Source organism: Bos taurus, chromosome 4, assembly GCF_002263795.3.
Source record: "Bos taurus isolate L1 Dominette 01449 registration number 42190680 breed Hereford chromosome 4, ARS-UCD2.0, whole genome shotgun sequence".
Classification (NCBI taxonomy): Eukaryota; Metazoa; Chordata; class Mammalia; order Artiodactyla; family Bovidae; genus Bos; species Bos taurus.
Genome location: NC_037331.1, coordinates 73,663,065 through 73,690,560, shown reverse-complemented (window position 1 = coordinate 73,690,560; position 27,496 = coordinate 73,663,065). Strand labels below are relative to the sequence as shown.

Genomic DNA, 27,496 nt, shown 5'->3' with positions numbered 1-27,496 from the left:
TTGAATACAAATGCTGAGAGTGGAATGCACTTGACTTTTTCTCTATCCTGGGTGAATACATTTAGTCTTTCAACATTAAGTACAATGTTAGCTAGTTTGCCACAAGTTATTGTGTTGTGCTTGTTGTTTATCATCAGTGGGAGTTACATTTTGACAAAGTATTTTCTGACTCTGTTGTTACAATTTAATGGTTTTACTTTTTATTAATATTGTAAATTATAATAATTGTTAAGTTAACCTTGAATTCCTGGAAATTGGTCAAAAATCTTTGAACTCTATACTTAGTCATAAGTTACTCCTGTAATATTGCTGGACCCAGTTAGCTAGCAAATATTATTTCTATGTTCATAAAGGATATTGGTTTGTGCTTTTGATTTTTTTCTAGCTTTACTGAGGTATAATTTACATAAAGTTGTAAGCTATTTAAAGTGTACAACATGATAATTTGCTGTGTCTGCATTGTGAAAGAACTTCCCCCGGTGAGTTAGTTAACATATCCATCACTTCACGTATTTCCTCTTCTAGTTTTTATAAAAGTATGCATAAAATTGATATTTCTTCTTCGATGAAATTAGCCACTGGAGCCACATGAATCTGGAATTTTCTTTGTGGAAAGTTTTAAACTACAAATCCAACTAACATAATAGATGTAAATGATTCATGGTATGTATTTTCTTTTCTTTTTTTTTTTTTAGTGTTTTGCTAGTTTGAAAATTGTCTATTCCATATATGTTGAATTTGTTGGCAATTAGGTATAGTAGTTTCCTATGATGATTTAACATAGGATCTTTTTTCTGAGCTGTCTAGGGGTTTTTACGTTTTTATCTTTCAAAAAATAAGATTTTAGGTACATTTATTTTCCTCTTTTTTTCTCCTTTGCTTAACTGATATCTATTCACTTAACATTTTTTATCCCCTTTCTTCTGCTTCCTTTGACATTAATTGCCTATTCGTGATTTTTGAGGTACTGCTACTGCTGCCGCTGCTAAGTCGCTTCAGTCATGTCTGACTGTGCAACCTTATAGACAGCAGCCCACCAGACTCCCCCATCCCAGGGATTCTCCAGGAAAGAAGACTGGAGTGGGTTGCCACTGAATCCAATCAATCACTAATATATATATATGTGTTTATTAAGTATAAGTGACTTGGTTGTTGGAGTTGCTTATTAAAATCACAGGAGTTCTGCTCTCTAACTTTGTCTCTAATTAAAGGTCTTAACCTTTCAGGGCTGTCCTCAGTTCAGTTCAGTTCAGTTGCTCAGTCATGTCCAACTCATTGCAACCCTATGAATTGCAGCATGCCAGGCCTACCTGTCCATCACCAACTCCCGGAGTTCACTAAAACTCACATCCATTGAGTCGGTGATGCCATCCAGCCATCTCATCCTCTGTCATCCCCTTCTCCTCCTGCCCCCAATCCCTCCCAGCATCAGAGTCTTTTCCAATGAGTCAACTCTTCCCATGAGGTGGCCAAAGTACTGGAGTTTCAGCTTTCGCATCATTCCTTCCAAAGAACACCCAGGACTGATCTCTTTTAGAATGGACTGGTTGGATCTCCTTGCAGTCCAAGGGACTCTCAACAGTCTTCTCCAACACCACAGTTCAAAAGCATCAATTCTTCAGCGCTCAGCCTTCTTCACAGTCCAACTCTCAGATCCATACATGACTACTGGAAAAAACATAGCCTTGACTAGATGGACCTTTGTTGGCAAAGTAATGTCTCTGCTTTTGAATATGCTGTCTAGATTGGTCATAACTTTCCTTCTAAGGAGTAAGCGTCTTTTAATTTCATGGCTGCAGTCACCATGTGCAGTGATTTTGGAGCCCAAAAACAAAGTCTGACACTGTTCCTCCATCTATTTCCCATGAAGTGATGGGACTGGATGCCATGATCTTTGTTTTCTGAGTGTTGAGCTTTAAGCCAACTTTTTCACTCTCCTCTTTCACTTTCATCGAGAGGCTTTATAGTTCCTCTTCACTTTCTGCCATAAGGGTGGTGCCATTGCATATCTGAGGTTATTGATTTTTCTCCCAGAAATCTTGTTTCCAGCCTGTGCTTCTTCCAGCCCAGCATTTGCTTCTTCCAGCCCAGCATTTCTCATGGTGTACCCTGCATATAAGTTAAATAAACAGGGTGACAATATACAGCCTTGACGTACTCCGTTTCCTATTTGGAACCAGTCTGTTGTTCCACGTCCAGTTCTAACTGTTGCTTCCTGACCTGCATATAGGTTTCTCAACAGGCAGGTCAGGTGGTCTGGTATTCCCTTCTCTTTCAGAATTTCCCACAGTTTATTGTGATTCACATAGTCAAAGGCTTTGGCATACTCAGTAAAGCAGAAATAGATGTTTTTCTGGAACTCTCTTGCTTTTTCCATGATCCAGCAGATGTTGGCAATTTGATCTCTGGTTCCTCTGCCTTTTCTACAACCAGCTTGAACATATGGAAGTTCACGGTTCACGTATTGCTGAAGCCTGGCTTGGAGAATTTTGAGCATTACTTTACGAGCATGTGAGATGAGTGCAATTGTGTGGTAGTTTGAGCATTCTTTGGCATTGCCTTTCTTTGGGATTGGAATGAAAACTGACCTTTTCCAGTCTTGTGGCCACTGCTGAGTTTTCCACATTTGCTGGCATATTGAGTGTAGCACTTTCACAGCATCATCTTTCAGGATTTGAAATAGCTTAACTGGAATTTCATCACCTCCACTAGCTTTGTTCATAGTGATGCTTTCTAAGGCCCACTTAACTTCACATTCCAGGATGTCTGGCTCTAGGTGAGTGATGACACCATCGTGATTATCTGGGTCATGAAGACCTTTTTTGTATAATTCTTCTGTGTATTCTTGCCACCTCTTCTTAATATCTTCTGCTTCTGTTAGGTCCATACCATTTCTGTCCTTTATCAAGCCCATCTTTGCATGAAATGTTCCCTTGGTATCTCTAATTTTCTTCAAGAGATTTCTAGTCTTTCCCATTCTGTTGTTTTCCTCTATTTCTTTGCATTGATCGCTGAGGAAGGCTTTCTTATCTCTTCTCGCTATTCTTTGGAACTCTGCATTCAGATGTTTATATCTTTCCTTTTCTCATTTGATTTTGGCTTCTCTTTTCACAGCTATTTGTAAGGCCTCCCCAGACAGCCATTTTGCTTTTTTGCATTTCTTTTCCATGGGGATGGTCTTGATCCCTGTCTCCTGTACAATGTCACAAACCTCTGTCCATAGTTCATCAGGCACTCTATCTATCAGATCTAGTCCCTTAAATCTATTTCTCACTTCCACTGTATAATCATAAGGGATTTGATTTATGTCATACCTGAATGGTCTAGTGGTTTTCCCTACTTTCTTCAATTCAAGTCTGAATTTGGCAATAAGGAGTTCATGTCTGAGCCACAGTCAGCTCCGGGTCTTGTTTTTGCTGACTGTATAGAGCTTCTCCATCTTTCTCTTCAAAGAATATAATCAATCTGATTTCGGTGTTGACCATCTGGTGATGTCCTCCTGAGGGCGCAGGAGGGCTGAGAGGAGCCACTCCACATTCAAAGTCAGAGGTGCAGCAGTGAGGAGATATCCCTTGTCCAAGGTAAGGAGCAGCGGCTGTGCTTTGCTGGAGCAGCTGGGAAGAGATACCCCACGTCAAAGGTAAGAGAAACACTAGTAAGATGGTAAGTGTTGCAAGAGGGCAACAGAGGGCAGGCACACTGAAACCATAATCACAGAAAACTAGTCAGTCTAATCACATGGACCACAGCCTGGTCTTACTCAATGAAACTAAGCCATGCCGTGTGGGGCCACCCAAGATGGGTGGGTCATGGTGGAGAGGTCTGACAGAATGTGGTCCACTGGAGAAGGGAATGGCAAACCACTTTAGTATTCTTGCCTTGAGAACCCCATGAACAGTATGAAAAGGCAAAATGATAGGATACTGAAAGAGGAACTCCCCAGATTGGTAGGTGGCCAATATGCTACTAGAGATCAATGGAGAAATAACTCCAGAAAGAATGAATGGATGGAGTCAAAGCAAAAACAATACCCAGTTTTGGATGTGACTGGTGATAGAAGCAAGATCCAATGCTGTAAAGAGCAATATTGCATAGGAACCTGGAATGTTAGTTCCACAAATCAAGGCAAATTGGAAGTGGTCAAACAGGAGATGGCAAGAGTGAACATTGACATTCTAGGAACCAGTGAACTAAAATGGACTCGAATGGGTGAATTTAACTCAGATGACCATTATATCTACTACTGTGGGCAGGAATCCCTTAGAAGAAATGGAGTAGCCATCATGGTCAACAAAAGAGTCTGAAATGCAGTACTTGGATGCAATCTCAAAAACGACAGAATGATCTCTGTTTGTTTCCAAGGCAAACCATTCAATATCACAGTAATCCAAGTCTATGCCCCAACCAGTAACTCTGAAGAAGCTGAAGTTGAACAGTTCTATGAAGACCTACAAGACCTTTTAGAACTAACACCCAAAAAAAGATGTCCTCAGTTACTATAACCTGAAACTATGAGCCTATGACTCATGCTTCATTGAGTATGTGAGCAACAAAATGATGTTTCTGCAGCGGTCCAGTAAGATATATGGATAGGCACAAGCATTAGATTCCCCACAAAATCCCATGGGAACTTTGCTTGAAATGTCTGCCAGCTCTTGGGTCTTCTCATACTTCTACCTATATCTGATTCTGGGCACTATTATTTTAATTCAAAAGAATTATTAAAATATATTTTAAAACAGCTAAATGGAGTGATATGTGATATTTTTAGAGGGAAAGAATCAAAGAAGTTCTATTTATTTATATAGTTTTACAGAGAGGCTTATAGAGTTTTATATATCTACATTTATGGCTTTATGTATATATAGAACAAACATATGCATCTGTAAATATATATATATATACACAGATGTACATTTTAATTTCACTGACCTATAATTTGGGTGGAATTCCAATTCCAATTAAAATTACAGTTTTTTGCTGGCTTTCTTTTATAAATAAACTATTCTCAGAATCTTTCTTTAAAAAAGGATTCTGTTCACAGACAAATTTGTCCCAAACTGGCCAGTTTTCTGAGACCTGACTGTTAAGTTTTACCTCCAACTCAGAACAAAAATTCCGGAGGAAATATGCTGTATGAAAATGTTGACTATCCCTGCTTCCTTGGTTCCTTTGTTGGGGGGTGGTGGGGTGAGGCAACTGGCATGAAACATCAATTGATGCATTACAGTTAATATAACTCACCTCTCTGTTCTAAGGTTATCCAAGTTTGCTAAGAAAACAAGTTGAGTGTTAGCATAGGTTTAATAAATAGTCACTTATAGCTTATTTTGATAGAGAACTTTGTTAACCTGTAAGACTGAACTTCAGCATATAATTTCCTTCATCAAGAAGGTTCAAGATCAAGCAGTACATGTTGAAAATTGTGTCTTAAGTAAAATACTGACACATGACACAGGCAAAGGATGGACATGATTTCGCTAATATTAAGGTAGCACCTGACTAGGTTCAGAGTGTTGCTGTTCAAGACAATGAAATAGTTGCCTGTACTTGGGCAAATGTGGGTGAAATGAGGTGTAAAATGTGCTCTGTTAAAAGTCATACCTAAGAAGAATGACAAAGATGTGAACATTGAAATGGAGAGCAATAAGGAAGGCAAAGCTTATCAGAGCTGCTGATTATAGACACAGGTCATGAAACTGCAAAATAGCATTTATAGACAGCAATCTTACAGGGCAGTACCTGTTCAGATGTAACCGGAATCATGTGCATTTTTATTTCTGTTGCAATGATCATCCCTCTGCTGGTGCAAAAGTACGTTTGAAGCTTGGAGATGACTAAATTTACTAATGTGAAGGGACTGGAAATTTCTCAAAAGGGAAGTGCCTGCTCTGTGGGGAAGGGAGAGGAATAGACGGCTTCTATGGGGGGTGATGGTGGTAACCCCAGTAATCTCTTGAGCAGAGAATATGGTGGCCAACTATTGACTTTGTTTGCCAAGAAGCTGAAGCAAGGGAGGAAAAAACCTTAGTTAAAGCTATCCTTAATAATCATGCCTCCCAGTTATATTTCCTTCCTACTTGCTTCACTGTCTCCAAAACAAAACAAAATGGTTACTCAGAGTGGAAGGAATAAATTGGGAAACTGGAATTGACATATACACACTACTATATATAAAATATATAACTAATAAGGACCTAGTGTATATAACAAGGAACTCTACTCAATACTCTGTAATGACCTATATGGGAAAACAGTCTAAAAAAAGACTAGATATTTGTATATGTATAAATGATGCACTTTGATGTACACCTGAAACTAACACAACATGGTAAATCAACTATACTGCAATAAAAATTTAAAATGAAGTTCCCTCTTTTCTCTATGTGCTTACTGTCAATATACCAAAGTTATTTTTCTTTCCTTTTTTTAAACTAAATTTCTTTTTTTTTTAAATTTATTTATTTATTTTTAATTATTATTTTTTTTTACTTTACAATATTGTATTGGTTTTGCCATACATAAACATGCATCCGCCATGGGTGTACACGTGTTCCCCATCCTGAACCCCCCTCCCACCTCCCTCCCCATACCATCCCTCTGGGTCATCCCAGTGCACCAGCCCCAAGCTTCCTGTACCCTGCATTGAACCTGGACTGGCGATTCGTTTCTTATATGATATTATAAATGTTTTATGCCATTCTACCAAATCATAACCCCCGCACAGAGTCCAAAAGACTGTTCTATACATCTGTGTCTCTTTTGCTGTCTCGCATACAGGGTTGTCATTACCATTTTTCTAAATTCCATATATATGTGTTAGTAAACTGTATTGGTGTTTTTCTTTCTGGCTTGCTTCACTCTGTATTAAATACTCCCTATTGTATTGTCAACATTTATTTCCTAGAAGAGGCAGTACTTTGTTATTATTATGGCAAAGATTTTGGTGCTCCAAAGATTTTGATCACCAAAGATTTTGTGGTCAAGAGAGTAATAATAATAATAATAATAAATAAAAATCCCTGACCGAATAATGTTTCAATAAAGTTATTTCTGTCTTGCAAGCTAAAAATTGTTAAAAAAAATCAAGCATATTTGGAAATCATTGAGTTTCATTGTGGTTATAGCTGGCTTTTTTTAATGATAGGTTCTAGACTTTCTGTTCTCAGAACCTGCTTGTTCCTTGTACCTCAAGTCCAACTAAATGTGGCCATTTTCTCTCTCCAGGTGATTCACACAAGCTGGGATTTGGTTCTCACCTTCAAAGAAAATGTCCTGAAGTAAAGGAGAGTTTTGGTGCAGTCTTCAAAGGATACATTTTCTAGCTGCTGCTTGTGTCTACTTGTGTTCACTGTCTACTTTTCCAGTCTGGATTCTGCTCCTTCTTGGGCTAAGATTCTGAGGCCTGCTGCCTTCCTTCTTAAGCCTGTAAGGTTCTCTGGTTCCCGTTAGCTTTGTAGGCTGCTTTGAGCATCAGTGACTTCTGATATCATAAGCATATACTCGTATTCCAATTCTGATTCTTTGGGTACTTGATCCTCAACTCAACCACTATCACCAACTTCCATACTCAAGGGGAGCCTTTCCCCATCTTTTTGGTTCCTTTTCCTAATGCCAGCTTCCCTGTTACACCTCCTGACTTCTGAGCACATAAGCTGTTGCCCATGGCCTGGCACCAACAGAGTAATTGTGCCATCAAATTGTTGAACATCTTGATGCTGTCTGGACTACCCCAAAGATGAATATGAATGAAGCTGCTATTGAGTTTGAACAACCTTGAGTCCCTGGTGAAAAAAATGGATAACCACTAAAGTTACAGAATTTTGAACTGAGTGTGATAATCTAATCAGCTCTCCTCTGGAATCATAATGAAAAGATATAATTATACTTTTAATTAGGAAATTATCATAATTTGTATTGAAATAAAAAAACAAGGTGAAAGTTGACTATGAAAAAAATAAAATCACAGTATCTAGACATCGTTTATTTTTGTGTGTGAATATATAAAAAACTAGACACATTTGCCTAAGGTAAAAACCAAGCAAGATTGTTATAGCCAAGCATAGTTCTAGAGTCTTCACATGTATTATATGACTTAATCTTTATATCCAGTGAGTTAGAGAGAAATAGTTATCAGCCTGCTGCAGAAATACATTTCTGCAAGGAGAAGTTAAAAAATGTACTCATATTTACGGAAATGCTAATAAGCAAAGGAATTTGAACTCAGTCTGGTTCGCTGCATGGTCTGGTCTGGTCTCGTCTGCATGCTGGTATGGTCTTAACTATTAATATATTGCCCATTCTTTTACCAGTAAATGTAAAGGAAAAGATAAGGAAGGATATGTTCCAGGGCACCAATAGTGTTCATTCCTGGAGAGTAGATTAGGAGGGAGGAAAGATGTGAGAAAAACTTTACTTTTCCCTCTATAATTCTTCATTATTTTCATTTATGTAGCTCAAAAAGTCATTAAAATTAGCAAAGTCCTTTCTGTGGTATAATTACTACTGACTTTAAAGACTGGTTTTTGATAGAGTCATAGGTAAATGACAATCTCAAATTTACATACAAGTCACAAGGACAGTGCAAAGACATTTTTCCCTGATGATATTTGAGATTCTATGGCTCTACAACCCTTGAATATTTTAGTGTGTCTTCCCTACAAACAACACATTCTCCTAAGTAACCAGAATATCACCATCCAAACCAAAATATGACCATTAGTACATTACTGATATCTGAGTAGTCATTTGGGTTTTGTCACTCCAATAATGTCTTTATAGCAGAAGGATCACACAGAGAACCACAATACATTTAAATGACATGCCTCTTTAGTTTCATTCAATCTTTAACAATTCCTTGGTCTTGGTTTTTATGATCTTGACACCTTGGAATGTTACTGACTAGTTATTTTGTAGCATATCCTTCTACTTAGAATAGGCTCATGTAAAACATAGGATACTGTTTTCTTGATTACAGGCTACAGCATGGCAAAATATTTTAACTTATCTAGTTATTGATGATGGTCACGTTGATCACCTGATTAAGATTGTGTCCACTATCACTATAAAGTTATTCATTATTTACTTGGGACTAATATGTATTCTGTGAGGAGGTACTTTGAAACTATGCAAATACCCCTATTTCATTAAACTTCCAATTTTCCCCTTATTTATGAGAACATAGACACATGGATTCTGGTTTTATTGTTTATTCTTGTTTTATTCCATGACTTATAACCCATTAATGATATTTAGCTTGATTTTAAATTGTCCTACATTTGGCCTGTGGTAGATACTTCAAGCTGGCTCTTCTATCCTTTTGACATGTCTTCATCACTTTTTCTTTACTTTATAGCCCAAGATATTCTGGGTTCCTCTTCTTTATTCTCCTGTTACAGCCATGCTCCTTTCCATGGAGAAGTGACACCAGACACACTTGTTTGTTTTAGGCAAAAGACATAGACTTTTTTTCCGCCCCTGAAAAACTTGTGGAAACAGATTCTGGGTGGAAGTTGAAACTGAAATCATAATCCAAGTATAGTCTTTCAAGGACAAGACTAAAGAAGATTGAATACAGTGCATTTTACATTCATTCCAAAGTCCTTCTCAGAATCCCCTTTTGAAAAAGTTTTATTTTTCTTCTCCTTTAATATTACCAAGACATTTTGTTTCTGAGAACTCTTGACCTAAAGTCATTGCTATTACAGATCTCTGGATCTCAGGGGAAACTGTTGGGCTAAAAGAAAACTAAAGTAAGGATCCCTAAACATGAGAGAATGGAACACAGATATATTGAATCTCTGTGCTCTCCATTGATCCAAACAAAAGAAACTGGCTTCCTATTTATGTGCTTAAACATGACCTCAGGCCCAGGTTGGAAAGTAGATTTTCCTTTCTTCTCACTTACAGCAAAATGAGTAGATGATACTGAATAAAAATTTTCAGTTCTAAAAAGTAGCACAGTCTGAATTACAAGTAAACAAGTAGTCACTGAACAGCTTTCTAAAAACAGAAGAAAAATCTCAGTTGATTCCAATGCATAATTAATCTGTAATACATCACTATTATCTTATAAGCTATCCTATAATTGGGGCTTCCCTGTAGCTCAGTTGGTAAAGAATCTGCCTGTAACACAGGAGACCCGGGTTCAATCCCTAGGTCAGGAAGATCCCCTGGAGAAGGAAATGGCAAACTACTCCAGTATTCTTGCCAAAAGAATCCCATGGACAGAGGAGCCTGACAGGTTGCAGTCTATGGCGTCGCAAGAGTCGGACATGACGGCGACTAAAACCACCAACCATCCTATAATTAGATATACTTTATAATAAAGATTATATAATCTGAGTAATAATAGATAAACTATGTATTCATATATATATTGTCTCACATTCTCCTTGAGAAACCTAGTGAGACAAGTATTATTCTCATATGACAGATGTAGAAGTGGAATCCAGAAAGTTTAAGAGATCTGCCACGATCACCAAGCTGCTAACTGGTAATGCAGTATCTTCCAATTACAAATTCTTACTTCTCTTATAATCATCTGTACATACCGCCTCCCCAACATTTACTTTTTGCCCAGTCAATTTTTTTTAAAGACTATTTTTTTAGAGCAGTTTTTTAGGTTTACAACAAAATTAAGAGGAAAATACAGCAATTCCTATATACTTTCTGCCACCATATAAGCATAGCCTCCTCCATTCTGAATAAACCCCCACTGGAATGGTTCACTTTTTTAAAAACAAAGATGAACCTTCATTGACACATCACAATCACCCATAGTTCATGGTTTACCTTAGAATTCACTCAGTGCTGTACATTTAGGCTTCCAAGATGGCTCAGTGGTAAAGAATCTGCCTGCCAGTGCAGAAGCCAAGGAAACACAGGTTAGATCCCTGGGTCAGGAAGATCTCCTGGAGGAGGAAATTGCAATCCCCTCCAGTCTTCTTCCTTTGGTAATCCCATGGACAGAGGAGCCTGATGGGCTACAGTCCAGGGGGGTTGCAAAGAGTCGGACATGACTGAAGTGATTGAGCATGCATACATGATATACATTCAATAGGTTTGATCTCATCATCTTCATAGTTGGTCTTTTCCAGAACATCATATAGCTGGACTCATACAGTATATAGCCTTTTCAGATTGGCTTCTTAGTAATATGCATTTAAGTTTCTCTTTCTCTTTTTATAACTTGATAGTTTATTCTTTTTCAGCACTGATTAATAGTTCACTGTCTGGATATTTCACAGTTTATTATCCATTCGCCTACTAAGGGGTGCGTTGGTTGCTTCTAGGTTTTGTCAATTATGAATAAAGTGTCTGTAAACATCTGTGTGAAGGTTTTAGGATAGACATAAGTTTTCAATTCCTTTGAGTAAATATCAAGGAGCACTACAGTCAGATAAGACAGGAGAACATTTAACTTTGTAAGAAATCACCAGAGTCTTCCAAAGTGACTGTACCATTTTGCAGTTCTACCAGCAGTGGGTGGGAGTCTGTGTCACTCCACATTATCACCAGCATTTCGTGTTGTCACCAGAGCCAGTGTTCTAGGTTTTAACCATTACGACAGTTACACAACCATGTTTTAGGAAATCATTTTAAACTTTTAGTTGAGTTCAGTTGACCAGATTTGACACAAAAGTCACCTGAAACTGATCAAAATGATATTAAAGCATTAAGAGAATTACATTTAAAAAATATATATATTTTTTCTAAAACAAGTAGAATCAGTAGGCCCATGATTATTCATACATAATAAAATAGATTTTTATCTCATGCGGCTTTTTAGTCATCATATATGAAAATATTTGTTTCCCGGAGCAAAAGATGGGTGAAAGGCCATGATCCAGAGAGAAAAACTCAACATTAATAATTTGATGATTTCTAAGAGAAGTCATTGTGGCAAACAAGATTCTGAAGACAGAGAAAGCAAACTGAGATTTAACTAGTCATGAAATTAGATGTTGATTATTTCTTTATTCTAAGTATTGTTTCAGCTTCTGTCACAGCTGTTATAAGAAAGCACTTGATTTATAGAGTCAAGAACCAATGGGGAACTTGAAAGCTGTGTTTCGTTTTGAAAATTCTGCCTATTTGGGGAGATAATGCAAAATGTTTCTATCAACCAGTGTGTGAAAATTTCACATAATTGTCTTTTTGGCCACATTAGATCCAAGACAGGAGAGAAACAAGATTTCATAGTCCTTTTTAAATTAAGTGATTTCTTCACAGCATTCCCAAATATTCAAGAAAGTGAAAAATATATTTTCGACATTTGTTCCTTCTCCAAATTGTATTTTCTGTAGAAGCAAGACAAATGAAAGACATGTTTTTAACTACCCCATGCTGTTCAGAGCACTGCAGTTTGTGAATTTTTAAGTGGAAATGGAAATTGTTTTTATTTCCCTGATTTTTATTTGCAAGTTTCATGCCCCAGACCTGTGTGCCTTCTGATCAAAAGTGACAGCTAGAAATAGCAACCCATTTAAGAGTGACACATTGTGTTATACTCAGCGCATCTCTAGTTTAGGGAATTAAAGAACAAAAAAATATGTGAACAGAGGAGGGAGAACTACCATTTATCTTGATTTTTTCCCCTCTACATCTAAGTTAAAAGTAAACCTACATGCTATGACACCACTTATGATTCAAAATAAATGAACTGCGTTAGAAGCTCCTATGTTTATTCCTGTTGTCTCTTTCCTGAATATTCTACCTCAGTGTTGCCTAACTTTCCCTGCCAAAAGCTAAGCAAAAGAAGTCATACAAAAGATTAGAGGAAGTAGAAAAATTCTCAAAGGGATAACTGATTTATATTTCCATCTGTAAAAAGACAAAGTTCCTCTGAGTTTAACTTCCTTACACAGAACTACAGAAGCATCATGTATGAACCCTGAAATTATATCAAACACTGCTGATCAGCTCAGTTTACTGATTGTTTAGTTATGTCTGATTTCTAAATCTATGTTCAAATATATCATTCCTTCCTATGAGGAAGAAAAGAAGATTCAGACGCCTTTATTTTGTTGCTATTGTGTTTTAAAGTAGTTTTGGGGGGATATTTTGTTTCCTCATAAATAAATGAATGCATAAAACCCCTCTTGTTCTTATCTGGGAACATTAAAATAATGAAGTTTTATCTTGTGCATTTAAAATGAGTTTTAACAGAATATCTAACATTGGGTTTTGCTAAAATGAGTCTGAGACAAATATTTGGATACAGGTGTTGTTTTGGGGAAAGTAATCCCAGGAAGCAAAACTGATAGATGAGAAAAGTAAAATGCAAAAGGGAAAGCAAACAGAAGGCTGCATAAGTGAGTTGACCATCACTAGGGATAACCAGTACTCTCCCACAGTTGCCTCTGGGAAGTCTCATAAAATACATCTTGGAACTACCTACCCAGGTAATGAAAGGCAAGAGTCTTTGACCATCAGTTCCTGTACCACTTATTATGGTAGGCTCAGGAACTACTAATCACCCTGGACTTCCTGGGTACACATGCATGAATCCTGATCAGGATGTGGCAGGGTTTCATATACAGTGGTGTCAAAGAAGTACCATAGCAGAAATCAAGAAGTATTCTGTGTGTTTTGAGGTGAGGATCTGCATTTGGTCTGTGTAATACAAGCCTTCTAGCAGTTTGCCAGAGGCTCCAGTTAGCATCTGTTACATAATAAATAAGGTTAGTACCGTTGGATCTGCGGGGTCATATGGCCTGCATAATTGAGAATCTTCTCCATAGTCTGGACCTGTAACTTGGACCTGGAATTACAAAGCAGCTTCTTTCTCTGGACCCCACTTCAGATTAGTAGAGTTCGCAAGTCACCCATTAATATAAAAATCTGCCAAACCTGGCTTGTGGGCCAAATGCAGTCTGCTACTGAAAAAAACTTGCTACTGGAACAGCAGCACACCCATTTGTTTATGTACCATCTATTGCTGCTTTTGTGCTATCAATAGCAGAGTTGAGTAGTGGCAACAGAAAGCATTTGGTTTGCAAAGACTAAATATTTACTAATCTTATTTTCAGAGCAAAAGTATGTTAACTTCTAGAATAATAAATGGGAGAGAGGGACATTTTCATAGGTGTATTATATATGTTTAAAATTGGAAAACAAAACAAAACATCAAGTGATGTGGCTTATTATGAAAAGTAGCTGTTGTAATGTGCAACTTTTCTCAGTGTGGAAGGTGCCATATTAGAGCAATTCTATTAAGTCCTTTTCAGGTTTCCCTCATGGCTCAGATGGTAAAGAATCTACCTGCAATGTGGGAGACAGAGGTTTGATCCCTGGGTCAGGATGATCCCCTGCAGGAGGGCATGGCAACCCACTCCAGTATTCTTGCCTGGAGAATGCCCATGGACAGAGAAGCCTGGTGGACTATAGTTGCAAAGAGTTGGACACAACTGAGTGACTAAGCACAGCACATTAAATGCTTTTAATTGGTTTAACTGATATTAAATAAAGTTGACTCTGAACACCACAAATTTGAATTGTGGGGGTCTAGTTACACATGGATTTTTTTCAATAAATATGTACTATAATACTATACAATCTGTGGTTGTTTGGATCAGTGAATGCAGAAGCCTGAATGCAAAAGGCCACCTGTAAACTTATAGACAGGTTTTCCACTGAGAGGAGTGCCAACTCTCCTAACTCCCAGGTTGTTTAAGAATCAACTGTATAATCTTATATGCAGATATAGTAAATGAGGGTCTCTTTAAAAGGTGACCTAGATGTTACCTGAATCTGAGTTTATTGAATCGGTAGATGACTGACTTGATCCTGATAACTCCTTTATTCAATGTTTTCTTATGAGTTAATAAACACCAGCCAACTCAATATACATATAGTAACACCTTGCCCATATTGTTCAAGGGCCACAGTCACTACACCACTATTTTGCATCATTTCACAATCCATGGATGAGAATCATGGTAATTGTGATGCTATCCAGTATCAGTGGATTTCACCATCCCACTTACCATCAAGAAGTATGTCCACATTGCTGTCTGACCTGTGGTTTATCCAGCTTTATAATCCCATTCTAAAGGTCTGCTTACTAGGGTTGCTTGAGGCATAAATCAGATTAGTCTAAGCTTGGGTTCTCTGAAAGCAGAGCTGGAGACAAAGACTTACATGTAGATCATTATCTTAGAAATATGACCCCAAGGAGCAGGAAGGGCAAATGTGTCCTGAAGCACAAAAGTGGGTAAGAATTAATACAAAATAGGCATTATTGAGCTGACCACTGCTACAAGGAAATGGCACGTAGATACACAGTCCCATGTGACTTCCTGAGGATATTTTTGAACTGTGCTTGGAACATTTGAGCATTAGTTTACTAGCGTGTGAGATGAGTGCAATTGTGTGGTAGTTTGAGCATTCTTTGGCTAAAGAGCCTCTTGATGAAAGTGAAAGAGAGTGAAAAAGTTGGCTTAAAATTCAGCATTCAGAAAACTAAGATCATGGCATCAGGTCCCATCACTTCATGGCGAATAGATGGATAAACAGTGGAAACAGTGGCAGACTTTATTTCTGGGGGCTCCAAAATCACTGCAGATGTTGACTGCAGCCATGAAATTAAAAGACACTTACTCCTTGGAAGAAAAGTTATGACCAACCCAGAAAGTATATTAAAAAACAGAGACATTACTTTTCCAACAAAGGTCCATCTAGTCAAAGCTATGGTTTTTCCAGTAGTCATGTATGGATGTGAGAGTTGGACTATAAAGAAAGCTGAGCACTGAAGAATTGGTGCTTTTGAACTGTGGTGTTGGAGAATACTCTTGAGAGTCCCTTGGACTGCAAGGAGATCCAACCAGTCCATCCTAAAGGAAATCAGTCCTGAATGTTCATTGGAAGGACTGATATTGAAGCTGAAACTCCAATATTTTGGCCATCTGATGCAAAGAGCTAATTCTCTTGAAAAGACCCTGATGCTGGCAAAGATTGAAGGTGAGAGGAGAAGGGGATGACAGAGAATGAAATGATTGGATGGCATCACCAACTCAAAGGACATGAGTTTGAGTAAACTCTGGGAGATGGTGATAGACAAGGAGGCCTGGCGTGCTGCAGTCCATGGGGTCGGAAAGAGTTGGACACGGCTGAGCGACTGAACTGAACTGAGGCATTACATTTTAAAACTATATTAGTCATAGAGGAGTATTGATCCACTTTCATAGGCATTTCACAACATAACTGAAGTCTCAGAGTGGGACATGAAGGGTTCATTGCATGGGTTCAAAGCAAGGGGATAGCAGGCTGCACCTGTGTAAAGCCAGTAATCTCCACACTTAACTTGACAGGAAAATTGATGAACCTAATGGGAGATGCCCGATAGATTATATTCAGTTCAGTTCAGTCGCTCAGTTGTGTCTGACTCTTTGCGACCCCATGAACCACAGCACGCCAGGCCTCCCTGTCCATCACCAACTCCCAGAGTCCACCCAAACCCATGTCCATCGAGTCGGTGATACCACCCAACCATCTCATTCTTTGTCACCCCCTTCTCGTCCTGCCCTCAATCTTTCCCATCATCAGGGTCTTTTCAAATGACTCAGCTCTTTGCATCAGGTGGCCAAAGTATTGGAGTTTCAACTTAAACATCAGTTGTTCCAATGAACACCCAGGACTGATCTCCCTTAGTATGGACTGGTTGGATCTCCTTGCAGTCCAAGGGACTCTCAAGAGTCTTCTCCAATACCACAGTTCAAAAGCACCAATTCTTCAGTGCTCAGCTTTCTTTATAGTCCAACTCACATCCATACATGACCACTGGAAAAACCATAGTCTTGACTCTGGAATTTACCTGTTTTTGATAAAAATAGCTAAAACCATAACAGATATATATATATTATATATATACAGTTAGCCTATCATCAGCAGGTTGCACATATGCAGATTCAACTAACCTCAGATGGAAAATATTGGGAAAAAATTCCATAAAGTTCCAAAGAACAAAACTTGAATTTGCCATATACCTGGCAACTATTTACAGAGCATTTACATTCTATTAGGTATTATAATAATATAGAGGTAAATTTATAGTACATTGGATTATATGCAGCAGGTTATATGCAAATACTATGCCATTTTTAAAAAGATACTTGAGAATCCATGGATTTTATTATCTGTGGGAGTCCTGAAACCAATCCTCAATGGATACCTGGGGACAACAGTATTTATACTTCTAACAATCCAGCTTCTGGTACAAAGATGTAATCCAAAAACAAACAAAAAGACAAAAAAAAAAAAAATCCAAGTGATTCTACTATAACAATCAGTTTAGAGGAAGCAATGGAATGTTTTATGTTTTTATAATTAGGCAAAGGAACTGAATAGACACTTTTTCCAAAGATGGCATACAAATGGCCAACACGTATGTATGCACATATGTTCAATGTCTCTAATCAAAGAAATGAACATCAAAGCCACAATGAGATATCATCTTTTATCAGTTAGAATGGATTCATCAAGAAGACAAGAGATAAAAAATGCTCATGAGGACTTAGAGAAAAAGAAACCCCTGTGTATTATCAGAGGGAATGTAAATTGGTACAGTTGCTGTAGAAAACTGTATGGAGTTTCCTCAAAAAAATGAAAGGAACTACCATGTAATCCAGCAGTTCTAATTCTGGGTATTTATCTGAAGGGAAAGAAAAAATATTTGCTCCCCTATATTCATCACGGCATTATTTACAAGAGATAAGACATGAAAAATCCCTAAGTATTCATCAATGAATAAATGGATAAAGAAAATAGGATACACTCATACATTGCAGACAGACGCTTTACTGTCTGAGCTACCAGGGAAGCCACACTCATTACTCAGTCATAAAAGAGAAAATCCTATTATTTGGGACAACATGGATAGACCTTGAGGGCATCCATTTTAAGGAAAATAAACCAATCAGAGAAAGACAAATACTGTGCAGAATCACTTATATGAGGAAAGTTAAAAAAAAAAATCATGGAATATAAAAGTGGTTGTTGGCAGCTGGAGGTGGGGGAAGAAAGGGGAGGTTGGTAAAAGGATATAAACTTTCAGGTATAGAAAAATAACTTTTAAATATGCAAAAATATTAGCAGCCTGAGGATGTGAAATATGGTGACTATACTTGATGGTACCATATTATACAAAACTGACCCTTGAACAACATAGGTTTGAAATGTCTGGGTCCCCTTACATATAGATTTTTTTCAGTAGTAAACACTGCAGTACTTCATGATCTGTGGTTGGCTGAATTTTAGGATCCAGAGCAACTGAGGATCTGGAGGGCAGATTATAAATTATACTGGGATTTTTGACTGTGCAGAAGGTCGGCATTCTTAACTCTGGCACTGTTCAATGGTCCACTGGATTTGAAATTTGCTACAAATAGAAGTAAATGTTCTCAACAAAACAAAAGCAAAATTGAGATGATGGATGTGAAGATATCAATTAACTACATGGTGGGGGTTCTTCTCATAGTATATGAACAGAGATTTTTAGAAGAAACAAAGTAATGTTTTGTTTGTGTAATTTTGCTGTGAGAGCAGCTCCAGTTGTTGTAGAGTTGCAATGTCTAAAACTAATAGGAAGCTCACTATCTTTCAGGTTAGAGAATTTACAGGCGGAAAGTTGGAGAAAACAAAACTGTTGTAGAGTGAAGTATGTCAGACACAGAAAAACAAATGCTATATGATATCACATACATGTGGAATCTAAAAAATACAACCAACTGCCGCTGCTGCTAAGTCGCTTCAGTCGTGTCTGACTCTGTGCGACCCCATAGACGGCAGCCCACCAGGCTCCCCTGTCCCTGGGATTCTCCAGGCAAGAACACTGGAGTGGGTCGCTATTTCCTTCTCCAATGCATGAAAGTGAAGAGTGAAAGTGAAGTCGCTTAGTCGTGTCCGACTTAATTTAGCGACCTCATGGACTCCTCTGTCCGTGGGATTTCCAGTGAGTATAACAAAAAAGAAACAAACTAGTGGTGACCAGTGGGGAGAGGGAAGGTGGGGAGGAGCAATATTGGTAGGGAATTATAGGCATGAAATAAGCTATGAGAATATATGATACAACACAGGAAATATAGTTATTATTTTATAATAAGTATAAATGGAATATAGCTTTTAAAAATTGTGAATCACTATATTATGTACCTACAACATAATATTATATGTCAACTATACTTCAAGTTAATAAATACATAAAATTAAAATAGTAAAAAACAATAATAATAGTAATAAAATGGAGTATAGGTCCACACACTGCATTGATTGAAAGGACATTTTTGAGATGTGGAAATTTGAATACTAACGATATTTGATACCATGAAGAAATCATATTTAAATATTTATGGTATGATAGTGGTATTGTGATTTAATTAAGAACCTTTTTAGAGATACATACTGAAATTTTTATAGATAGAATTATATGATGTCAATTTTCCTTTAAAGTAATACTAAGAAATGGAAGTGATTAGGGTATGAATGGGAGAAGGCAATGGCACCCCACTCCAGTACTCTTGCCTGGAAAATCCCATAGACGGAGGAGCCTGGTAGGCTGCAGTCCATGGGGTCGCTAAGAGTCGGACACGACTGAGCGACTTCACTTTCACTTTTCACTTTTATGCATTGGAGAAGGAAATGGCAACCCACTCCAGTGTTCTTGCCTGGAGAATCCCAGAGACAGCGGGGCCTGGTGGGTTTCTGTCTATGGGGTCGCACAGAGTCGAACACGACTGAAGCGACTTAGCAGCAGCAGCAGGGTATGAATAAAGCCTAATTGGCAGTGAGTTAATAATTCTTAGGACTAAGTAATAGGTGTTCGTTATATTATCTTGTTCATTTTCAAATATGTTCAACATTCTCCAAAATGAGTGAGTAAGTGAAAGTCTCGTTGTGTCAGACCCTGTGACCCCATGGACTATATGATCCATGGAATTCTCCAGGCCAGATTACTGGAGTGGGTCACCTTTCCCTTCTCCCGGGGATCTTCCCAACCCAGGGATTGAACCTACATCTCTTGCGTTGAAGGCAGATTCTTTACCAGCTGAGCCACAAGGGAAGCCCAAGTATACTGGAGTGGGTAGTCTATCCCTTGTGCAGGGGATCTTCCCGACCCAGGAATTGAACCGGGTCTCCTGCACTGAAGGTGAATTCTTTACCAAATGAGCTATCAGGGAAGACTGTAAAACTTTAAAAAGTGAAAAGAGGAACTTTAAAAGGAAAATACCAGTGAATTTCAAATATAAAACCTCAAACTGTAAAATTCCTAAAAAGAAAACTTGATGGTATAAAATCTTTGACTTTGGTTTAAGCAAATATTTCTTAACTGCAACACTAAAAGTATGGTAAACTTAAAAGCAATAACAATAAATTTGACTTATCCAATAATTTTTGCTTTTTGAAAGATGATAAATAACACTTTATCATTGGGAATAAAACTCCAAGCCATTGACTGAGAGAAAAAGTTTGCAAATCACATATCTGATAAAGACTTGCATCTAGACTGCAGTGTCTCAAAATTCAATAAAGTAACAATTCAAGAAAAAAAGGGCAATGTTTTGAATACCTAAAGAATCTACATAAATGCAAATATAAAAAGAAAATAATGTCTAACAACAGTCATTAGAGAAAATCTAAACCACTATGAGATTTACTATATATCAAGTAGGTTCTCTAATATTTTTAAAAAGGACTATCCCAGAACTATTTGCCAGGATTTAGTGTACTGAAAGCCATATGCACTGCTGGTAAGAATGTAAAATGAAACAATCCTTTGGAAAATAGTTTTGCCATGCTTAAAGTGAAATGTACACCTATTTTAGTACTTTGTCATGCTAGTTATAGGTATTAAGAGAAATTAAAAGCACATGTCCATACAAAGAATTGTACATGAATGTTCATAGCAACGTTATTTGCAACAGACAAAAACTGAATCTTAATAGCTAATTGATAAAGAAACTATGCTAAAGCCATACAATAAAATACTAACTAAACAGTGGGAAGAAAATGAACTGTTTTGCTAGTAATCATATGGATGAAGGTCAAAATAATTACGCTGAGTGAAATACCAGCAAAATGGAGTATATAGTACATGATTCCTCTTACATAAAATTCTAGGGAATGGAAATGAGTATTAGCAGACAACAGATCAGCAGTTGCCTTGGACTGTCAGGAGATGGAGCAGAGAGGTGCAGGTGGTAGGGACTGCAAATGGGCATGAAGACATTTTGAAGGTTGGGTATGTGCTCATTTTCTTGATAATGCAGATGATTTCAGGTTATATACAAATGCAAATCTTAACCTGAGAAATGTATATGTTCAGTTTGTTACAGTGCAATGAGGCATGTGTGCTCAGTCCTGTCTGACTCTTTGCAACATGGATTGTAGCCAGCCAGGGTCCTCCCGCCATGGAATTCTCCAAGCAAGAATACTGGAGTGAGTTGCCATTTCCTTCTCCAGGGACTCTTCCCAACTGAGGGATCGAACTCACGTCTCCTGTGTTGTCTGCATTGGCAGACAGATTCTTTACCAGCTGAACAGTGCCATATGTTTCAATAAAGCTGCTTTTTAAAAATCAGAGGATACAGGAGAATAAATCTGGAAAATTGGAGTTTGTGTAATTTGAAGTTTAAAATGCTTGTAGTTTGCTTACTTTAAGAATTTAGTATAAGAATGTTTGTTTAAGAGTAAAGTACAGTTTTGTAGCCACCCAGCGGTCATCCTTTCCTGTTTTGATAATGGCATACTTATTCCTGTGTGGGTAATTGACTCTTCCTCATTGTCTACAGTCCCAAAGAGACCCTCAATAAATTTCCCTGACCCTCTTCATTAAGGAGGAGACATATAACCAAAATAGAATTAGTGGACTTTGTATCTCCCTAGGCATTGATTTTTAAGTGAAGAGATTTAAGGGGACTAAAGCAGTTGGAGTTTATTAATCTTGGCTGTAAAGACTTAAAACAAAATAAAACAAAACTGCAAATGAGTTTCTATAACTAGAACCCTGAAGCTTCCTGTTGTTTTTTGAGCCTGGTTCCTACTGTTTTCTGAGCCTGGTTCTATATCAATTTCCCCACCCACTGCCTTTTAAAAAATTCTGTGAGCTAGCTGATACCTTTCCAATAAATTATTTTTATGCTTAATTTATCTAAATAAAGTTTTAGTTATTTATAGGAAAAAATATAAAAAGGAAAAAATAAATGGGGAGAGAGACGTCAACTGTAGTCTCTCTCAAGTTGTATGACTGAAATATTTTCCATACCCTTAAAATCTTGCTGAATAAAATAGACAACATTGCATTTTTAATAAAATAGTGAAGATTGGTATGCTTGGGGAAAAACAAGAGCTTCCAATCATCCTCAAGTAAGAGTTCAGTCAAAGAGATTAAAAGAATCCTTTCAGACTATTTCCACTAGTGCTTTCTTATTTTTCATTTGTCTTGTTGTTGATAATGGGGGAGGTAAAGAGGTTTCATGTATCTTTACCACTCAGTCATCACCTTGGAATACTGGCTTTCCTAGGGTTACTGGTTTCCTAGGGTTAGCTGGAGCTTTGACCCTAAATTGCATGATCTTTTTTTCCCCTTCTCCTTTGTAGACAACCTCCCACATTTATTCTCTGTGTGTTATATTTTGCACAGAGCTATCTTAGGCCTCCTTTTTTCTCTCATCTACACATCTTTCTTGTGTGAGCTCATCTATCTCCAAAGACTTCTGTGATTATCTAGTACTCGGTGACCCCTAACTCTATCTTAGATCTCTTACAGGTCTAGACTCATTAAGCCTCTTGCTTGTTAGACATCTTAAGCATTTAGTCACTCGGTCACATCTGACTCTTCGAGACCCCATGTACTGGAGCTTGCCAGGCTGCTCTGTCCGTGGGATTTCCCAGACAAGAATACTGGAGTGAGTTGCCTTTCCTTCTTCAGGGGATTTTCCTAATCCAGTGATCGAATCTGGGTCTCCTGCATTGCAGGTGGATTCTTTACCATCTGATCCACCAGGGAAGCTTTAAATGAAACATGCTCCAAACTGAACTCATCATCAACACAACCTTAACTCTGTTCCTATTTTCATGTCTCCTGAATTCACTAACTTATTCAAAGCCCCTTTTGTTCATGCCCCAACCCAAATAATCATCAAGGATTACTGTGCCATCTGCAGATTAAAAAAAAAAAGTATCATTTTCAATAAAGAACAAGACCTACGAAGGCAGGGGTTGTGCCAGTCTTTTTCAGTGGATGCATCTTGAGCATCTAACACAATGTCCAGCACATAGTAGACATCTTGATATTTAAACTGATAAAAAGATATTAGTTATCCCAAATTGTTTTAAAAGTCTAGAAGCTTGGATAAAAATGCTCCAGAAAGTGGGCATAGAGGGAACATACCTTAACATAATAACGATCATATATGAAAAACCCACAGTAAACATTATTCTCAAATACGAAAAGCTGAAAGCATTTCCTCTAAGATCAGAGACAGACAAGGAGGTCCACTCTCACCACTAGTATTCAACATCATTTTGAAAGTCCTAGCTGCAGCAATTAAAGAAAAAGAAATGAAAGAAATACAAATTGGAAAAGAAATAGTAAAATTATCACCGTTTGCAGATGACATAACATTATACATAGAAAATCCTAAAGATGCCACCAGAAAACTACTGGTGTTAATCAATGGATTTGGTAAACTTGCAGGATACAAATAAATACACAGAAATCTCTTGCATTCCTATACAGATAGCAACAAAAAATTAGAAAGAAATTAAGGAAACAATCCCATTTACCATTGCAACAAAAAGAATAAAATACCTAGGAATAAACTGACCTAAGGAGGCAAAAGACCTGTACTCAGAAAAGCATAAGATACTAAAGAAAGAAATGAAAGATGACATAAACACATGAAAAGATGTGCTATGTTCTTGGGCTGGAAGAATCAATATCATGGAAATAATTATACTACCAAAAGCAATCTACAGATTCAGTGCAATCCCTATCAAATAACCAATGGCATTTTTCATGGAATTAGACCAAAAATTTTTACAATTTGTATGGAAACACAAAAGACCCCGAAGAGCCAAAGCAATCTTGAGAAAGAAAAACAGAGCAGAACAATCAGGCTCCCTAACTTCAGACTAAACTATGAATCTACAGTAAACAAGACAGCATGGTCCTGGCACAAAAACAGAAATACAGACCTGTGGAACAGGATGGAAGCCCAGAGATAAAACAAGACTCTTATGGTTACTTAAACTAAGACAAAGGAAGACAGTACGTACAATGGCGAAAAGCCTCTTCAGTAAGTAGGGCTGAGAAAACTGGACAGTTACATGTAAAAGAATGAAACTAAATGAAACTACAACAGCCTCTGGGGCTTCCCTGGTGGCTCAGTTGGTAAAGAATCTACCTGCAATGCAGGAACCCATGTTTGATGCCTGTGTCAGGAAGATCCCCTGGGGAAGGATATGGCAACCCACTCCAGTATTCTTGCCTGGAAAACCCCATGGACAGAGAAGCCCGAGGGATACAGTCCATGAGGTCACAAGAGTAGACACAACTTACCTACTAAACCACCACCACCACCACAAGCCTCTAACACTATACACAAAAATAAACTCGAAATGGATTAAAGAACTGAATGTAAGGCCAGGCACTATAAAATTCTTAGAGAAAAACATAGGCAGAACACTCTTTGACATTAATCCCGGCAGGATTTTTTCTGACCCACCTCCTAATGAATATAAAAGCAAAATTTAACAAATGGGACCTAGTTAACAGCTTTTGCACAGCAAAGGAAACCATAAACAAGACAAAAAGACAACCCTCAGAATGGGAGAAAATATTTGCAAATGAAACCACTGATGAAAGATTAATCTCCAAAATTTAGAAACAACTCATGCAGCTCAATACTTAAAAAACCAAACAACCCAATCAAAAAATGGATGGAAGACCTAAATAGACATTTTCCAAAGACATACAGATGACCAAGAGGCACATGAAATGATGCTCAACATCACTCATTTTTAAACAAATGCAAATCAAAGTACAATGAGGTACCACCTTACACCAGTGAGAACGACCATCATAAAAAAAATCTATAAACAATAAATGCTGCAGAGGGTGTGGAGAAAAGGGAGCCCTGTTACACTGCAGGTGGGAATATAAATTGATACAGCCACTATGGAGAACAATATGAAAGTTCCGTAAGCTGAAAATAGAACTGTAACCCAGCAATCATATAACCCAGCAATCCCACTACTGGGCATATACACAGGGAAAACCATAATTCAGAAAGATACATGCACCACAGTGTTCACAGCGGCACTGTTTACAAGAGCCAGGATATGGAAGCAACCTAAATATTTATCAACAGAGGAATTGATAAAGAAGATATGCTTACATATATACAGTGGAATACCGCAGCCATAAAAAGGAACAAAATTGTGACATCTGCATAGATATGGATGAACTTAAGAGACTGTCATCAAAGTTAGAAGAAAATATATATATATATTTCTCCATATATGTGGAATATAGAAAAATAGTACAGATAAACCTATATGCAAACATAAATAGAGACACAGAGGTAGAGAAAAAAGATATGGATACCAAGAGAGAGAAAGGGAAAGAAAGGGGATGGGAGATGGATCGGGAGGTTAGGATTGACATATATATATATTACTATGAATGGGATAGATAACTAATAAGAAATTAATATATAGCACAGGGGAAAATGAAAGAAGTTACAATCTGTTTGTAGGACATCCATTAAGTTAATCCTAAAATGTATTCCAATATATATTCAGTTCAGTTCAGTTCAGTCACTCAGTCATGTCTGACTCTTTGCGACCCCATGAATCACAGCACGCCAGGCCTCCCTGTCCATCACCAACTCCTGGAGTTCACCCAGACTCACGTCCATCGAGTCAGTGATCCCATCCAGCCATCTCATCTTCTGTCGTCCCCTTCTCCTCCTGCCCCCAATCCCTCCCAGCATCAGAGTCTTTTCCAATGAGTCAACTCTTCGCATGAGGTGGCCAAAGTACTGGAGTTTCAGCCTTAGCATCATTCCTTCCAAAGAAATCCCAGGGCTGATCTCCTTCAGAATGGACTGGTTGGATCTCCTTGCAGTCCAAGGGACTCTCAAGAGTCTTCTCCAACACCACAGTTCAAAAGCATAAATTCTTCGGCGTTCAGCCTTCTTCACAGTCCAACTCCCACATCCATACACGACCACAGGAAAAACCACAGCCTCGACAAAACAAAAATGGCAGCACCTAATGGATCTGGTGCTTCCCATTCCAGTAATTACATGAATAAATAGACTCTTGGTCCCAACACATAGTTATTTTCCTTAACAGAATCCCCTTAGTGGTATTTAGGCCACATGCAGAGAGACTGGTCAAATGAGAGCCTAGGAGGAAAGGGCTAAAAATTTCACTTTGTTGAACAAGGGAGGCAGAGAATGCAAAATCTTTTATTTGTTAGTTACCACCCTTCTAATGACTTATTCAAAGTTCTGAATTTTAGGTTTTCAGTGCAATTGGTGATTGTATTTAAAAAATCTAAAAAATAACCCACCTTTAAATACCACTGTCTTACAAAAGAATCTGCAATCTATCTGTACAAGTCAAAGGTATCTTTTATTGTATTACCTTTAAAAAAAAAAGATATGTAATTTAAATAACCACAGCCTGAAGGACTCTTTCAACATTTAAGCAAAATGGATTACCTCAATTTACTGAAAAGTGTATTTATTCTGAGGAAATACATTGAGTTCCTTTTGTACAATTCTGACTTGACAAAAAGAACACAAAACATAATAAGTAAAACAATGGGTTGGCCAAAATGTTTGTGTTTTTCCATTGAGATTTTATGGAAAAAGCCTAGTGAACTTTCTGGCTAATTCAATACATAGATTCCCTGCTGGTTTCCTTATCAGAGTTATGAATGTGGAAAAGAAGATGTGAAACTACAGAGATATTCAGATTCACTCCAATACAAAGATTTTACTCTGAGCTATTTGACCTCCTCATCACTAATGCAAATGCACTGTATTTTACAACCATCTCCTACTGTGCTTGTACCCTTTGTGTTGACATGATCAGTAACAGGATACCTCCAACATTCCGATTTCAGATTATGACCTCACCTTATATTGCTTTGGGCTTCCCTGGTGGCTCAGTGAAGAATCCGCCTGCAATGTGGGATACCTGTGACATGAATAACAAGAAGTAGGCCAGGGTAAAGTCATGGGGAAGGAGTATTGCAGGCAGCTGTTGTTGTTCAGTCACTAAGTTATGTCTAACTCTTTGTGACATCATGGACTGCAGCACACCAGTCTTCTCTGTCCTTCACTATCTCCTGGAGTTTGCTCAAAGTCATAACCATTGAGTTGGTGATGCCATCCAACCATCTCCTCCTCTGTTATGCCCTTCTCCTCCTGCCCTCAATGATTCCCAGCATTAGGCTCTTTTCCAATGAGTGGGCTTTTCTTAC

At 37.8% G+C, this 27,496-nt stretch overlaps 1 long non-coding RNA gene across 1 annotated transcript in view; it reads right to left on the bottom strand.

The window, feature by feature from the left end:
* Positions 1-27,295, bottom strand: part of LOC112446400 (uncharacterized) — a 72,033-nt gene extending 44,738 nt beyond the window's left edge. Inside the window, exon 1 of the long non-coding RNA XR_003034384.2 lies at positions 27,150-27,295. This is a non-coding gene — a long non-coding RNA (uncharacterized lncRNA). The remainder of the gene's footprint in view (positions 1-27,149) is intronic.
* Positions 27,296-27,496: the final 201 nt, after the last annotated feature.